This window comes from Protopterus annectens, chromosome 9.part0 (assembly GCF_019279795.1).
Source record: "Protopterus annectens isolate FY-2018-M chromosome 9.part0, PAN1.0, whole genome shotgun sequence".
In the NCBI taxonomy this organism is placed as follows: Eukaryota; Metazoa; Chordata; order Ceratodontiformes; family Protopteridae; genus Protopterus; species Protopterus annectens.
The window spans coordinates 1,369,231,862-1,369,250,771 of record NC_056743.1 but is presented as its reverse complement, the minus strand read 5'-3'; the positions used below and the strand labels follow the sequence as shown (position 1 = coordinate 1,369,250,771).

At 36.7% G+C, this 18,910-nt stretch overlaps 1 protein-coding gene across 2 annotated transcripts in view; it reads left to right on the top strand.

Annotated features, from left to right (window-relative positions):
- Positions 1 to 2,263: 2,263 nt before the first annotated feature.
- Positions 2,264 to 18,910, top strand: part of LOC122812081 (gamma-aminobutyric acid type B receptor subunit 1-like) — a 2,214,644-nt gene continuing 2,197,997 nt past the window's right edge. For both annotated transcript variants that reach the window (XM_044084349.1, XM_044084350.1), the window contains exon 1: positions 2,264 to 3,308. The gene's annotated coding sequence lies outside the window, so the exon portion shown is untranslated. The remainder of the gene's footprint in view (positions 3,309 to 18,910) is intronic.

The window sequence follows — 18,910 nt, the reverse complement described above, 5'->3', positions numbered from 1 at the left end:
CTATTTATAGATCAATATCTAATTTTTTTTTATTTTCCTTTGTCTCATTATACAGCTATCATTCCAACAGTGTGTCATTTTGAAACCTGCTTTTGCTGTTGTAAAAAGTGAATGATTACTAGGTGTTGCATATTTTTAATATTTTATGTAATTGTTTTGCTTGTATTTACTTCCGCAGTTAGGAGTTTTCTCCCTGTGTCATCTCTAAAACTCAGCCTGACCCAGAAGAGGTAACCAGGTAAATAAAATTCAATGAAATAAAAATAAATAATAAAGCTATTCTTATTCTTTTCTTAAACTGTACTGCTAATGACTTTTCAGTGGCTGCATTCAAACCATAACTAACAAAAATGCTAGCATAGCTATATTAAAGCTGGTTACTGCAAATTAAGTTGTTTAATTGAAATTCATTTTGCAGAAAATGTACCCTCTACATTCACAAGAGGGAAGAACAGCTCATGTTTCTCATTTAAAACTGATGACAATACTTTTTCATTGCCTCACTTTTCTCTTTTAACTCAATAAAATATATTACCTGGCCACCATATCTAAACTGTTCCCTTGGTCTTGTTCTCTAATCACCTTAAATTCCTAATATAAATAACTATAACATTTTAGGTGAAGTTATAATCACCAGTATTCTGACATTACTGTTGTTCATCTGTTTTGAGCTGTTATTGGCATATTTTCAAGTCCTGCATATTTCTCTTAGCAACTGTATACTGGTACTACATAATCTAGTATCATGCTTTGCAAAAATCTTGTATGTGATTGATGTTAGCACTTATCCTCTCCACATTGGTTGGAAATTTGCTAATAATATAATGATGCAATTACTTACGCTATACTTTGACATCAACAATTAAATTATATATAATATATTAGGTCATGGATTAAAGGGGGTCTTGAGGTTCAATCCCAGCTATCTGCTAAAAAAATAAATAAAATAAAGTGTAAGTCCTCCCACATACATGCATACACACACTCACACACACACACACACACACACACACACACACACACACACACACACACACACACACACACACACACACACCAAAACAAGATGCTGTACCTGAGAAAAACAATTAAGTTACAGTGTTTGTTTTAAATGCTTAAAGTAACATTCTTTTTAGCATTATAGTTATTTGGGTTCAGTTTCTTGGACCTTCTGTTCTGTGTTCCCTTCTGTTATGTGCATCACAGTGTTTTGGCAGACACTCCAAGGTTCCTATCCAGCATTAGGATTCATGAAATATTGTGCTAATATTATGTATACAGTATCCTCCACATCTGATTATTTTAGCTATTTTGAGTGCTGTTTCTTTGATATATGATTTTTTTCCTCTGAATTCTGTACCTTGAAATGTGATTATCTTCAGAAGCAAGAGTCAGCTTTAACTTCACTCTCAGATAACCAGACCAAAGGCTCTGGAGGTAACAGCAAGCAGCATGTTTTGAACTTCTTCCGCTAGTAAATCAAGTAAAATTAGGCTCACGCACACACACACGCACACACACACACACACACACACACACACACACACACACACACACACACTCACATGTGTGTGTGGTTCTGTGTGTGAAACATTATATGCTATGATCCAACAGTAATTTCTGTTTGCATTTGATTTTAATTTTTTTTTCATTTCAATACATGACATTACGTATGTGGGTGGTAACACTGAAATAGAAGGTATGATCTTTGCCTTTTCATGAATAAGACTTTTTTCATAATTTCTCTGTCTGATAACTGCCATTTTGCTGCCATGCTGATGTCACCAAAAACATTTGTATCTGAATCTACCTGATCGATACTTATGTTGTATTTGTGAGCTATTAAGCATATGCCTGCCTCTTAGATAATTTACTATAGTATCAGAATTAACACATCTTTATGCATTACCTTTTCTCGTCTGTTTGTTAGTTTTCCTGCTCATACATACACATTTTCTAAGTTATCTAATGAAAAGAACTGACAATGTCTTAAAATACAAACAGCTGCTTTTTGCAGTTTTCAGTTTTATTTAAATATTGCAAAGCAGCAGCTGCGAAGCATGACAGTTAAAAAAATGACAGGTGTAAAAATATTTAGGGCTTTTAGACCCAGGAGCTGGTTTCTAGACTACTAGGAAAAAATCATCAGGGGTGGTGCTGATGACAATCGGACAGGTTTTAGGACCCAGCTGAGCCTGTGAGACAGCTACACTGCTAGTAATTTGCAGGGGCCTGTGTAATAAATCTCTTTCTCTCCTGGTGCTTTTTTTCTTCTTTGAATGTCAGGAGACATGGGCATATATCATGTGCAGAAAAGGATGTGAGGCAGGTTATTCAGCAGTACCTAGAGGAAACCTGCTTTCTCTTCAGCAGCTCTTCCTCCTAAAGATTTGGGCTCATCCATGTTCCTTAAATCCCTCTAAGGCTTCATTCTGCTTTGCACCTTCACCTTTCAGATCTCAGAATCTTTTTTAATGTGGATTCCACCAGCTTCAGGTTAGGACAGGAGGGAATGGAGTTCTTCAGTGTTGTTGGTAAGCCAGAAGGGATAGCTGAAGACAGAATTCCCAGCAAAATTAATTTCTGCCTGTAAAGATCACACACTCAGTTGTGGGATTTTTTTAACCTTCTTACTAACAAATGAGTAAGTTACCAACCTGGAATATATATGTGTTTAATTATCAAAAAGTGGATAAAACAAGTTACAAAACAAGAGATGCTTTTGGGAATCTGTATTACCTCCCATTTCCTGCTCTTAAAACTCTGATAATTCACACTAAACCTAATGTTAAAAATAAATTAAATTAAATCAGAAGGCAAGCATACTTTTGTCTTCCTTTGTTTTCCAGCAAGAAGACAGTTTTAAAATATCTATTGTACTACCTCAGATACACCAGGTATTCTAATCTGGGTTTACCAGACTGGGAGAAGAGAAGAAGCTACAAGCAATTATTTCTATTACGGACGCTTTTGCCTCGCTTGGTGATTTCTGAAATATATTAGGAGAGCCCACTTTCCCCTGATGTGGATTTAGCAAACTGCTGACAGTGGAACAGAAACAGAGGCAGAAATCAAGAAAATATATTTTGTTACAAGGAATAGAAGAAGAGAACACAGATATTCTTAGAAAGTTTAAAACAGATGAAAAGCAGAAAAGAGACGAAAATAGCAGTTCTAGGACTCCTGGTTTGGACTAAAACAATACTTCAGATGTTTGGATTTATTTTTATGTATCAAATCATAACCATTACCTAACCACTGGATCAGCTTCAAGTCTCCAATATTTGGCTGTCCAACTGCATATAAAGGTAAGCAGGTGATAAGATTACAGGAGGTTTTGACTGGGTACGCAAAAGCTAATAAATACTACAGAGCCCGTATTTTAGTGCAAAAACAGAAATGTGGCATTTTTAGATGATTCAGTATAGAAGAATATAGTTGGCTAAGCTCTCATGAATGTTCAGAAATGAAAATAAGTAGGTGTTTTCTCAGCTTTTTCTGTGAAGACAAAAAGAACTAACTGATGATGTACATACTTATTGAAAATGTGACCGGTAAAAGACGGGTCATCATTCAAGTATTGGTATTTTCTCAGAAAATGTGTAATGAGAGAAGCAGGAGCTGAACCTAATGATGGTCACACAAAATTCCTATTTATGTTTGTTCATGCTATGATGTATTTAATTTATCTGATACACCTTGTTAATAATCATTCACTGAACATACAGTTAAGAAACATGTAGCAGATTGCATCAGATATGCATATTTGATGCAATATATCTGTGAGCATATTAGCAGAGAAGAGCAAAACAGTGCAGAGTACCTTATATGTCGATGCACAATTGCATCTCTTTTTTACGTGACATATCTGTGCTGCTGTGTTTCAAGCAATCACTGTATTCGTGTTAACTCTTAAATATTTATAGGTAACATGATGTACCTGTTTGCTCATACACCTGCAAAAGGTACACCTTCCTTTAAATCTATAGATATATAATGTGTGGCTATAAATATCAAAACCCAATGTAGTGCATAAAAACTTTGCCATTTTGTCAGAGGCAGGCAGAGAACCAGCATACTTGCAACTGTATAATGTTATAGAATTAGTTTCATTTGATGTTGCTTGAGTGTGCACCACTTGTGCATTTTGCAGTTCTTCCTCCTATGCCCAGTATCAGAAATAACTGCGTTATCATACTATTACCACTGCCAAAGATGCATGAGAGCAAACCTTCATCCAAAACACACAAATTGTTGAAGATCAAGTCTGTGTTATACATAGTGATCAGTGCTGTGACATATATTCCTTAGAGCTGTGTATGTATAGGCATGTGTCTGCATTCAGGCGTTTAGATGTATATGTATGTATTTCTGCATGCTTATCCATGGTGTGTGTTCAGATATATGCCTGCAGATGGACATCAAAATATGACTCTTTAGCTGCTTATTATTGCATGTATGTTTGCATATGTGATCATGGGTATATGAATGCTATCGCCAACCCAAACTTGTATGACTGTTAGTGTGTGTATATAGCTGAGTGGCACAGCAACAGAGCAATGTATACTGGCATCAGTTGAAGTTTAGCCCAGACAATTCAACAACTAATACTTAGTACCATCTGCTCTTAAAGTGTGTGTGTGTGTGGGGGGGGGGGGGGGCATACTTTCAATGTAGTAAGAATAGCATGAAAGGGGAGAGGGGTTGCAAAAGTTGATGATCCTATGTTTTCTGTGAGAGGATGGGAAAATGGAATCCCCAGTCAAAGCAGAAAAAAACATATGGTTCACTGCAGGTCCAGGATGGGAATTGTATAATACTGCATACATGAACAACTAATCTGCTAAGGCTACTGAATGGATTGCTTTAGGTGATCAAAATGCATTCTTAGAGAATTAGAAGCAGTAAATCATATCAAAAGAAAAGGTATTAAATTCAGAGGTAGAAGTGCTGGACCACATACAGAAAATATTAGAACTCCGAGGTTATACTGGGCCAGCATAGATTTTACAACACAACAATTCTGAGCTTTTGGACTACATGATCTCTTCAGCAGGGAAACCTGTGCTGGTCAATTAAAAACTGCCAGCTTATCTCCCTTTCTTTTTTTTTTTTTTTTTTTGTGTTCTCAAACCTAGTTAAAGGAATGGTCAGTGCTACCAACAGCAAGTCATCCAGAAATGGTAGAAAACCTGTTTACCAGCATTTCCGAGTTTCGTGTTGGATAATGTGTGTGTGTGTGTGTGTGTGTGTGTGTGTGTTGTTTGCAGTGTTTAACACTAATCTCAAAAAAATCAAATTTTATACTGTTCACTACATCAAATATCATCCCTTTAAGTGTAATCTGTACAACAGTTATTATTAATGATGTTACCTCACTTTGTTGTGATAATAGAGTAGCACTGAACTGAATGCATTTCTTGATGTGCACACTCTGGAAATTAAGCGGTAGTCCTGCTTCAAATTTAAGGAAAAAAAAATCAGCAGATCTTCTAATATAGAATTCAGTGATAAACCTCTGAAACATTTTTCTTTTAACTTTGTGTAGCATACTCCCTGTTTCTCTCTCTCTCTCTCTGTCTGTGAATTTTCTGTGCTTAGTAATGTATATCTTCAGCTTCAGTGCACCCCATGTTACATATGTACAGTGGTTAGAAAGACTATATCTTGATTAAATGAACTGACTGTAGTTATCTGTGAAGGGGTGCATTCTCCATCCATCCCATCCATACATGCATACTTTTTTCCAATACACTCTTTCTTTATTGTTACAGTGTAGTGAAGTTGCCAGAATCTATCCTGACAGCTAGTGGGCACAAGACTGTGAAACCTTTCTGACAGCTCACCCAAACATTACATGACACTTACAGGCAGTTTTTTCCTACTTAATACTTTTTATCATCTGCAAAGGAAACCTAAATAACAGTTGGGCTAGAGGTTATTTACAGAGTAATCCATGAATCAGCTAGTATGTTGGTGGGAATAACAGAATTTTATTAGCATGAAAAGATGCAGGATCCCAGGTAAGCCTTGTAAGTAATTCCTATGTAATTTACCCCAGCATGCAGTATTAACTGGTGTGATTATATTCTTGTTACCCACAGACCACCACAAATTAAAGTTTTTGACAGTATCGATTAGCCCACACATATATCATAATATTACTTGGAAACAAATGTCTTGCGATGTTAATTAGACGAGTACTGAATATTTTTAGTAGAGAAGTTGAGAGAGAAGCCTCCAGAGTCAAAAACAGTTCATTACTTTTCTCCATTCATCCATCCATCCATCCATCCATTTTCTAAACTCCTTGTTCTGGTCTGAATCATAGGTTGTAATGAGGTAAGCAAGGCAGACCAGATATCCCAGTAATGAGCAACAGTAAAGAGCTGAAAGATTATCTCTAGGTGTTCAAAGTAAGCTGAGGCTATACTTTTTCCAACATATCCAGGGCCTAACCTAGGAATCCTCCCACTGGGCTATGTCTGATGCACTTCCTGTGAGGCGTAGATCATCTCAACTCACTCCTTTGTATCCTGAGTAGCAGCAGTAGTCCTCCATGATCTTCACAGATTGTCAAGCTACTTACTCTTTCACTGAGATGAAGCTTTTGCATGCTGGAAAGGGATGTAAATTCCAATTGCAAGTATCCATGAGCCACACCTTTCAACTGTCCACACTTTCACAGAAGGTCCAGATGTTTGCCTCATACTTTTGATCTGTTTCTCATGACATTTGTGGTTTTCTGTCAAATCCAGTGAGGATTGAAGTAACAAAATAATGACAGACATATGAGTTTCAAACTTCATAACCTTTAGGAAATGCATGCTAACACAATAACTATTATACTAGTAACCTTCTAAGAGTAATATTTAAAAATTGTCTATTTTTCAGCCTTTGCACCGCACCCCCCCCCCCGATTTCTTGTGCTGAGAGGTTGAGAGGTATTCCATGATCTAATTTTGTTAGACACTATTTAAAGTCTGTGACCATAACTGAGGATGAGTACATATGCTAACAAACTGACAACTTTATCCATTGCCTCAGCTTTCATTTCACCAGCAGACTTTTGAGCAATGCTTGTTGCTTTACCACCACTGCATTAATCTGCTGATCAATTTCTTGATTCTTTCTGCCCTCATGAATTTGCAAGTTCCCAAAAATACCTCCATTTGGGATAGTTACTTTCTTCTCCCCTTCAGACAACATCATGTTCTTTTCCAGAAGAGGACCCTGGCTTCTGATTAGGAGGTGTTGATTTTATCATAGTAACTTTACATTCAGTAATGAGACGCTACAACACCTGAGATTATGAGGGCAGAAGGACAAAATTGTCTGCAAATTGCAAAGTTACAATTTGCATATCTCTGAACAGAAGGCAAAATTGCATGTGCAGTTTCGTGTTTGGATCATCATCATCTGCAAAGAGAAGAGTGGGAATAAGTCAATGCTAGTCATGTGAGAATCGGGAGTAGAGTGATTTACCACCCATTAAACTTTGGAAAAGGAAACTGGCCACACTGCTATAGATGGAGCCAGAGTCTGTGAAACAATCTGAAAGGGTCCATCTAGAAATATAGCCGATCCTATTTCTGCAGAAATACATATGGTGATGGTTATGGAACCCTAACTTCTCAGTCTTGGGAAGGGCTCTGCCTCCACTTTGGAGATGCACCAGTGAAGAGACCTAATGTGGATAGTTGTATGCTCACAAGCCACTGACAAGTGCTTTAAAGAGTGAATTTTGCCAGGGGGGACAAAGGTCATACATTCGTAGGTGTGTACTAGACTTGCTACTGAAAGGGCCTTTTAAGTCTAGGATGCATTCCAAATCTCTGACAATTTCTGGTACCCTTGATAAGTGTAAGCAGGGGCTTGGGAGGCGAAACATTTACAAGCAGGGTCCTGGGAGATAAACTATTTACAGGCTGCTTTATCCATTACAGACATTGGTGCCAAACAAGGGATGAAGTTCTTGTTCCTCTCCAGCTCCCTATATTACAAGTTTGCCTGTATGGAGAGAGAGGTATGTATCTCAGAGACTACACCATCTATGGATCAGGCTCCCCATCTGTGTGAAGCAGAGTTCCTCCTTAACTCAATTCAAGTGCAACTTGAACAATTGGATCGGAAACTGAAAATTCATCCCTGGTTTGGCACCTATGTCTCTAATGGACACAGGTAATCTGTAAACGGTTCATCTCCCAGGCCCATGCTTACACTTATCAAGGGTATCAGAACTTGTCAGAGATTTGGGATGCATGGCTAGGCTTAAAAAGGCCCTTGTGGTCATTAGTTTTAATAAATACCTATGAACCTATGCACCTAACAACGATTCAAAATATTTGTTCTTCTTGGAGACCATGAAAGTACTTCTGGGTCTAGTTACAGTACCTGACTCTGTACTGTAGCTATCCCCCATGTGGGTAGTAATGGAGATACTAGAATGTGTGGAGTATGATTTAGAGCTACATCTTGCCATGATGTGAATCCCAATGAGGACTTTGTTCTAGTCACAAATTGTCTTTAATGAACAATATTTTTTAGCCTGTGTGTTGACTGGGTAAGCTCCCTGGACAAATTGTCTGTTTTCAGGGGGTGGCCTGAGATCACCATCTGGTTGACTGCCTTGCACAGAGCCACATAGTCAGGAGATCTCCTATACATTCTCCTTTTTCCCCCCTAGGAACCATTATCTTCTACCCACCCTTTTCCTCTCAAACTATTGTAAACTAATTTTTGTTGACACACATATTACAATTATTAGCATTTCTTGCTGCATTATTACAGAATAATCCTCAAAGATGATTTCATGAATCTAAAACTAAAGTCTGTACACAGATATCCACCTCTGTTAATTGTTGTAATGAAAAGTAACTACATATATTTCAACAGAACTGCAACTCTGTGTGTTGTTTGTATGATTATATTGTTCTTCTTTTTTGATTCAAAGTAAATTTTCACACATCTCCATCAATGTTACTGGAGTGGTGTATTGAGAATTAAACTCTGTAGTAGGCTGCAATGTGAATGCAACATTGGATTTCATTTTAATTATCTCGTCTTAGCAGAGATGTTTGCAATCTCATATCTTGTGTGTATGTGTGTATGTGTGTATATATATATATATATATATATATATATATATATATATATATATATATATATATATATATATAATGTATATATATATATAATGTATGTATGTCATTTGGTGTTTTCCTTTCTGGGCCTCAGCTAAAAAGGTGTTTTGATTGCTCAGTCAGTCTTTCCTGGTAATCAAATACAATAAACAAGTAAATGACTGAAAGGAATCAAACCTTGTATCATGAGCACAGGAAAGAGGCCAGTGAATCTTTGGCTGGAAAATGTACAGTGGTTTTCTTGATGTTAAGTGAATAATGAAAGTGAGATGTAATGTCTTTGACTGTGGGTGGAAAAATAATTTGTGAAGCTCCTGAATCCAGCATATATGGTCTAATTTGAAGAAAGAGAGCCAGAAGCAACAGGTGTCATTACCTATGTTTCTATTCATTAGAGACGTGTGTGGCATAGAAATTGCTCTAAGGTGGAAAGTTGCTGATGTCTGTGAGATCTCTTCAGTATTGCTAAAATTACTGGAAATACAAATTTTTATTTTTATTTTATTTGTCCTTTGATTATTGGGAAAGTCCATCTGAGCCAAAAGCCTGTATTATATGGAGGGACCAGGGAGAAAAGCACCACAACAAATTCAAAAACATTTAAATAGTAGTTGAGTAATTGTATACAAGGGGAGAAAGCCCCACAACAGATTAAATATTTTACAATGAGTTGGGGAGAAAGGCTGCACAAAAATGCACATAAAAAGCATTTTATAGTAGCTGATTATATACAAGGGGAGGAAATCCCCTAAAATGCAGACAGGTTGAAATACATTTATAGAAATATTAAAGAATACAATATGTACTAAGTAGCTAAATACACTGCAGATTTGGATAGCCTATGTTAAACAAACTATGTTGTAGTGGTTAGCATGCTTTGTCAGTTCTGAGTGAAAGATTTTAACAATTCCTCTAGACTGGCTGACTGATGATGGTCCTTACTGCCCAACAGGGACAGGAGAGCATTGTGAGATATAGCCATCTTGGATTTAATAAATATAAAGTCCATTTTCTGGCCATTCAGTCTCAGCATTAAAGGACTTGCTCAAGCCGGTGCTGACATTTCAATGGTTGCTTAGTTTATCACTTGTATGAACAGCAGTAGTCTTAGAGTTGAACCCTGAATTCCAACTCCAATTGAAAACATCTCTGTGAGTCTGAACACTGTTTGTACTTCTGGCATTGGTTCCTTGTATGTAGCCTGCACTAATTCTGCCATTGCAGACACCCATGGAAAATCATCACTAGATGTTCGTATCCCATCAGTTGGCTCATTTGAAACCTGAAAAGCAGTGGTTGTACTGTAAGGTTCTTTTGGATTGCAAAACTCCTCACACTGTTATGGCAAGTGAACTCTGCAACCCATATAAAGGAATCTCTTTGCCTCCTCTTGTACCTGGAATCTTGTTTTTTGTGGCACTACCCAAAGTTCAAGTACATCAACAATGTCTGCAGTACTGCATCTGCTGCTGCAGTCATCTACCAAGAGCACAAAGTGATTGCTATTTTTTTATGCACAGACAGCTTATAAACCATCTAGTGTTTTTATATATATATATATATATATATATATATATATATATATATATATATTGCACAGACAGCTTATAAACCATCTAGTGTTTTTTATATATATATATATATATATATATATATATATATATATATATATATATATCAATGTGTGTGTATATCTATAACTATTTATGTGTGTGTGTGTGTGTGTATGTGTGTAATATATATATATATATATATATATATATATATATATATATGTGTGTATATGTGTGTGTGTGTGTGTGTGTATATATATATATATATATATATATATATATATATATATATATATATATAATATGGATCTACTTCATATTAACGCATACCAAATCAGCGAACCACAGAATGTCTTGGTCAAAACCCAAAGTATCTAATCAATGAAACTTTACAATGCTGAACATTCACAACTCTGAAACATCACTATTCATGTGCCATCCTAAACACTTACAAATGTTACTAAACAATTTAAAAGTAACAACTAAATGGACTACTATAAACTTCACAATGTTTTTTGCAGGAAGCTACACACCCTGTGAAACTTGTATATACCAACTCCGAGATCGCACTACAGTGGGGAAAAGGCTAAATGTCTTGATCTGCACTGTACCGTGATCTCCACCAACAATCTTTGCAACAGGTAAATTATCATAAAAACTTAAAACCTATAAGTTACCTGTTCTCATAGCTCTGAGCGAATGTACACTATCAGGACAGTTAGTCCTGCGCTGGCACGTGTAGTATTATTTCAGTGTTCTGAACTTTTGGCATTATTACATTTCATTGATTAGAAAATTTGGTGTTTTGTTCTCTATGTTCTGTGGTTTGCTGATTTGGTCTATGATGATTTGAAGGGGATCCATATCTGTATATACATATTATACATTATAGATAGATATAGATAAATAGATATATATAAAAGCTATTACTGAATTTCAATTTTTAGAATTCTGAAATATTTGTACATTATTTTATTTCTTTGTCAACTTCTCCAATAAAAAAGCACTTGTAGGAAATAAGGCTGCAGGCAATGGTCTGAAGTAGTCATATGTAAACGAAAATGCAGTGTGGAGTGTTTCTAGCGTTCATGTGCTTTTAGTTGCCTGATTAAACTCAACGAACCATTGCCTGCAGCCTTATTTCCTACAAGTGCTTTTTTATTGGAGTTGGTGTGTTTTTTGGCACTTGTTTCATATTCTTTTTTTCTTTGTCAACTTCTCATTGCTTTTGACCCAGGAGGAATGTCAAAAAGGTCCCCTGGGCTAGCTCACTTGTGTGGATGAAATGTCTAACTTAAAAATGACATTGGTCTAAGGCAAAGTGTACCCTGTGTAGTACTGGCTTGCATTTGACAAAGCCGAGTGCTGGAATATACTGGTGGTTAACTGCAACACAAAGTCATTTTAGCAGGATACAGCATTTACAACAGTATCTGAAAAGTAATTGAACAGTATTCTGTTTTCATACATGTGTGAATTTCACTGATCATAAATAAAAACAAATAATCCTCTCCAAATGAAAACAATTGTTGAGTTACTTAAATCAAAATTACTAATATTAAAAAAAATAAAGACATACAAAATAGAGATGTAAAAATGTACACAAATTTATGACTACACAAACTTTTTGTATATTCTGTTGTTAGTAATAACACAAATATCAACTTGCTTTATCCGACTACATGCAATATAGCATCTAGCTAAGTCATTCTAAAACTCTGCTTGTACATTTAATATACAACACTAAAACACGTGTCCTGCCTTTTCAAACCCATGAACAGTAAGTAGTATGCTGTAGATATATAACTTGAGTTAATATTTGTTTATATCTTACTTGTGTGATATTGTAGCACATACTTTTCCCCCAATAAAATGATGGACTGAATTTATTTCTAATAAGAACATATCAGGTCTCAAAACGTAATGTTTTTGTCACCCAAGTGCATACTTGTATTGTACAAAAAGAAAATTAAAGAATGCTACGATTGCCTGAAGGATGGTAATGTAACCAGTGATTTAACATGCTCAGCCTTTGCACACAGGTTTATATAGCTAATTATTTGATAACTGGATTAGAAGACAAATCCTGTAAACTCTCTTCAGCTACAACTGAGTTAGTAATATAAGAATAAAGGCACATGCTGTAAGGAGAGAGAATTGCCTTAGCCTGTAAAACAAGATATTTCAGAGGTGGGAGGAAAGTATTAATTCATTCAGGGAGTACTCCTGTAATTCAGTTTATGATTTCTGAGAGAAGGATCATCTGTCAGCACTTACTGGTCGCAAGGCAGACAAACCAAACCTGAATGGGCTTCCAGCCCATCCACATCATAAGAATACTTTGTAGAAAGCAGCTTAGAAGAGAATGTAAAAACATAAGAACACTAAGTCGGGAATCAGTAGATGAGAATGACTGCTCAGGAAAATGAACACTTTTTGGAGTTGAGTTAGGTGGGATATAAGACAATAAGCTGTGTGTGTGTGTGTGTGTGTGTGTGTGTGTGTGTGTATATATATATATATATATATATATATATATATATATATATAATATATATATATATATATATATATATATATATAATATATATATATATGTATGTATGTAAAGTGGCATTGTTAATCAAGTTTTATTAGAAACAAGAAATAACTAGAGTGAATGTGGGTGTCACCCACTGCTGCTGTTTCTTCTCTTGACTGGCAACATTTCCAGTTCTCTTAATGAAGTTAAGTCTTTAAGCAAGTAATGTATATTTTGCAAAGTTTTTTTTCTGCTCACTATGATCTTCATGAAACCTGAGAAGTGTTATTTCTGTACCAGCTTGTTAGCAGTTTCTCTTCTGTGTCATACTGAATGTTGAGCTGGATTTTTAACACTTCTGCTTAGCATCTTCTCTACTAGTCTCTTTTGTCAACTAACTCCTAATATATAATTTTTAAAAATAATGATGACATGGTAAGCAAAATTTGGGACTGGAGCCTCAATGGTTTGTTCTAGTACTTTCAAATGACTTGCTCCTTACTATGACTTGTTTTAATTATTGGCTAAAGTGTATGTTTAACATCTCTGTACTGTTTTGTACTTCAGATATAATAATACTTTGTGTGGGGTGGAGTGGGCTTGTAGTTGCTGCTTTACAGCTTGTGCATTGCATCATATATTATTCAGTGTTACTGCAAGTGAGACTTCATGATGCTACTTTTTGTCACCTCAGGTATGCATTGAGATGGCTAACATTTCTGTATTACAGTTTGAATAAGTTGGCACTGTTATGGCAGATATTTAGTTTGCAGATTCAGTATTTTATGCAGCTGTATTATAGTTAATACCACACCTAGTGATCTGTAATAGTTCCCCAACAGAGGCATCTTGCAGAGCTGGAGGCACAGTCACTGTTTCAGGTACTCTCCAATACCTTGTCACTACTACAGCAGTTGCAGTATTGGTTGATTTGTACCCCACCCCATACTTCCATGCCTACCTACCCCATTGGGCTACATTAATCTTATAGCAGTGTTCTGTAATGACATTTTCTGCTGTTGTTACGCTGCAGTTAAACACAGTTGTCACTCATGTCTACAGCTTTCTGAATGACTTTTATTCAGTTTAATTTATAGCTTTTAATAAGTCAAAGACCGCTCATATTAGATGTCACTAGCTACATCTCCAGACCCCCAGTCATTGCTACAAAGTTCAGTTGGATGTAGCACAGAATCATTAATAAGGACAATTTTAGCAAGTAACTGTAGTATAACCTACACCAAAACCTGGTTTGAGGTAGATACAGCAGGCATTCTGAGAATCCTATAATCTTGGCTAATGCAACAGGTAGCAGAACAGAGCAGCCATGGTGGTGCAGCGGTTAGCATTGCCACCTCGCAGCAAGAGGTTCTCTGGTTTAATCCTCGGATAGGGTGCCTTTTGTGCAGAGTCTGCATGTCCTCCCTGTGGTTGCATGGGTTTTCTCCGGGTGCTCCGGTTTCCTCCCACATCCCGAAGAGATTCTGTAGTTGGATTGGACACACTAAATTGGCCCTAGGTGTGTATGCGTGCGTGCGTGCGTGCCCTCTGTAGAAGATTGGGTGCCGGGGTGGCAACTTGACACCGTAAAACTCCACTGCCAATCATGAGCGAACAGGTGATTCACTGTGGCGACCCTTAACCGGGAAAAGCTGAAAGAAGAACAGGTAGCAGAACAGACAAAGATATTTTTCTGCTGATAAGATACATCTATGTTTTGCTCAGTTCCTGCTGCCTTAATCTTGTGTGATGATGACATCATCTGATTGGTGCACAAGTGACTCACTGGTAACAAATACAGACTTAGGAGTGCTATTTTACATCCGTCACCAAAAGCAACATCTATGCATTCTTTCAAGAAAGTCATTAATTTTGCCATTCCAGATTTACAGTCCCAGATGCTAGCCTGTTAGGTAATCGGAATTTTTTACTGAAATACAGACTTCAAAAAAACTTGATTCCTTCAAGTCATTTTTCTCTTACCATTCTAGCTGTTAAATGTGCCAGCCTCAATACACAGTCACCATAAGAATCATAGGAAATTAAAGGCAACTTAGTCTTGTGACCATTTACATCTCGCCAATACCCATCATACCCATTTCTCTAAGAGGGCTATGGCAGTCAAGCTTAGAATGAATTTGTAAGTATCCATCCAGTTCTCATATGAAGGGTGCTTAATCTGCAGGGGCTGTCTGTTTCTCAGGTTGTGATAGGTACTTTGTAAAATTGTCCCTGAAGGCATGGTAGATGCAAAAACAGGTATGGAGGGAGTGTTTTCTGTAGACTTAAACCAAACTACAGTAATTTAACAAATATGAATTTGTTTTAAATGCAGGAGAACCAGAAGATCAGGCAGCTTGTTGCTGAAACTTCTGGCATTGAGTAGAGCCACTTTAATGTGATCCAGTTTTGGATTGCATATGTTATTTATGTTAGGATGTCCATTAGCTGGCCTCTGCCTAAAAAAAAGTGCTATAGGGGGAGTGAAGGCTGTAGCCATTATGCTGTAGCTTTGGAATGAGACCTGCAGGACATCCCTTGTTAAGAAATTAGGCTTATTGAGCATCTCATCCCATTCTGAAACGTTCTATATTTCCTTGGACTTGACCAATTGTTGAAGCCGGTTATCTTTTCTTTGTACCTAGGCATCATTCTTGGAGACAGTCAGGATCCCTGTCTTCTCTATATTTGTAACATGCTTGAAGAGCTCTGTGCCCCAGGTCTTTCACTCCAGTGTAGAACACTGCCATGTCCTTGTCCTATTTGCTAATTGAGAGGGATTTAAGAGACTTTGAGATGTCAGAGACCCCCCCCCCGAATGACAGCTGACCATCACTCTGTCTTTGTCTACCTTAGTAAATGGAGAATGTGTGTACTTGACTATGAAGTCACTGATCGCTAAAATATTTTTATTAGTAGAATGGGGTGGTGTAGCAGATTTGAGGTGTTTTCATTCGGTCCTGGTTGCTTTGTTTAAGGTGTACCTAAATGTGATACGGTTTGGATTTCTGCTGATAGTCTTCGTAGATCCTGGAGGGTTCGGCAAGGATTATTTTTGTAGCTTCAGCATAAGACATTTTAGTATTGCTTTGTTTAGAATTTGCTAGAAGTGTGTGGTACTCGGTTTATTTTTTTTTTTTTTCATGATATTGAGAACTCCAATTTAATTAAATATTTGTACAGCTCAAAAACAGAATTAATGTCAAGTAAGAAATCGTTACCTGTGATCATAAGCCAGTTATTTCAATGCCTTAGGATAGCAAGGGAAAGGAGCAGATCGACCTTCCTTCTCTTTTAGTCCAGAGATTCAGAAAAATTAATTAGAATTTTCCACAGAATAACAACATGGTAGCTAAATGAGGCAGTTCAGAGGACCTGAGTAAAATGGTAAATTTCATAATTCGCATTGCACTGCAATCCCTATTCATAATCTCAACCTCATATGAGCAAATGCGCAGTGGCATTTGCCAAAGGACATTTTGTAGAATTGTAGTTCGGCAGTACAGGAATTAGCCAACACACATTTGGCATTCCCGTGTTCACCTAACTGCACTTCTACATTTTAATAGTAAACCAATTATAATTACTGAGTAAAAAAAAAAAAGAGAAAACTTACAAGAGACGGGGCAAAAATGAGGAAAAGCAGGGACTGTTTAGAGATTGTAGAAAAAAATGAATACAAACTCTTTTTAAATAAACCACCCTTTATGTGGGAGCCAATATTCCTGTGTACCTGCAGCTGCATCTCTGCCCATGTCACACTAGGGTTGGGACTAGCTACTGTGATCTCATGTATTCTAATGTAAACAATTACCAACCCTTCTGACCCATGTTTATTATCAGATGAGTTCAGGCATTATAAACAGAGCACTGGTCATCCTTTTCCAAGGAAATAGTTTGAGGACAGTGTCGATGGCTTTTCAGTGTCTGTTATGTCCAGTCTATAGCACTCGTATTAAAGAAATATGATTCTGATAATGCATTTTAACAATTCTGCTGTTTAAAATGCTAGCAGGAATTCTGATCTGCTAGTACCCATGCAGCTCCAAGCCCATAGTATCATAACAGTATATCAGTAAGAGGAGTGCCCAGCCTTACCCATCTGGACATATGACCAAAAAGTTTTGGTACAGGACATTTGTAATAAGGTGCCAGAAGTTCTATAAATAACTCTGCTAGGATATGTGTAGGTTTTGAAAACTTATGTGTTTGCCACTATTCTCCATTAATACTACTAACAAGCACTAGTCCTAGACGTTTATGGAATCATGGAAACCATCAGCCTCACTTACAGAATTTTAAAACACATTAGACAAGTGTAGTCATCTTTAATTATAGGTTTTTAAAGTACAATATATAGCTGTAGTAAGGAGAAGAAACAGTACATGTGTGTACATTTTCAAAATGTGGATGAGCACGAGGGCCATGCTCTTCCTAAACCCTCTGGGTAATGGTGTAAGTGTGGAGCAGTTGTAGGAAATGAATTAGGAAATTACAAGGAAAATGGGGAACGTTTTATGATGAATGAAAAACGTGTTTTTGTCACAGTATCCTTACCCCATCTGTCATACACACTTAATTTCAGTCAAAAATCTATTTCCACCACCATCTCACCTTCCATGTTCCCTTCAATAGTATATCTGTATCTGACACTCTTATGTTCCCTATTTCCCTTATCCGCCCTTTTATAACCGCTCCCTCCCCTTCTAATTGTTTTCACCTGCCAACCTTCTTTTGTTCTATCTGCTTTTCTACCCTCTCCCTTTATACTCTAGCTTTACAGCTTCCTGTAAAGAAAACAGCAGGATCATGTTGCTGCATAATTATTATCTTGCATCTCAAGGTTTAATTGTGACTTATATTAGCATTCTAACATATTTTTGATTTATGATTGTCTTCTATCCTTTCCCAGAATGTGCATTATTCATGTAAGATATCAGTATAGTAACTCTATACATATATATTACTTTGTGTATTTTTTCAGCTTATGTATCACTGCTTTAACTTCATATCATTTAGACACACCTCTACTAAAAATGGCCTTGGCACAGTTATGCACATTTATGCTATCCCATTCAGTGAATGCAAATAAACACATTAATACATATACGGTCTCTTTAAAACAAGACGCATTTCTGAAGTTCCATAATGATAAACAGTAAGATGGGTATTGTCTTAGTGGAATGTAGGTGAAATAGACAAAGCCAAGCATTTTCTCCTTCTATATACATGCCCCAGCATTCAATCTTTCTAGAAACAAATACAGGAAGTGGTTAAGGTGGTAATTTTCACAAATAGAGCAAGTGATTAAAAAGGTTATAACCTCCTCCAAGTTGTATATCCTATTGGATGTACTGGGTATACAGGAAATGGAAAAGCAGGCTATTAAATACTTAATGTTTATGATAACTATGGTAATGAGGCAGTTTCATGGCACAGACATATAAAGGGAATAAGCGCTGACTGTGACCTAATTGATCATGATATGATTAGCAGCCCTGTTGCTAAAAATGCTGACTGAGGTTACAAGAGTTGGGAAGGGGCCGTGTCCACTTTTCTGTCCAAGTGGTGAAAGGATGCATGCGTATCTGAAAATGTGATTTCCATCTGAGTGGATTGGTGGAGAGCAAAGAACTGACGGGGCTATCCTTTCCTAGTGGGAAGGACTACTGTATTTTTACATAACTCATAAA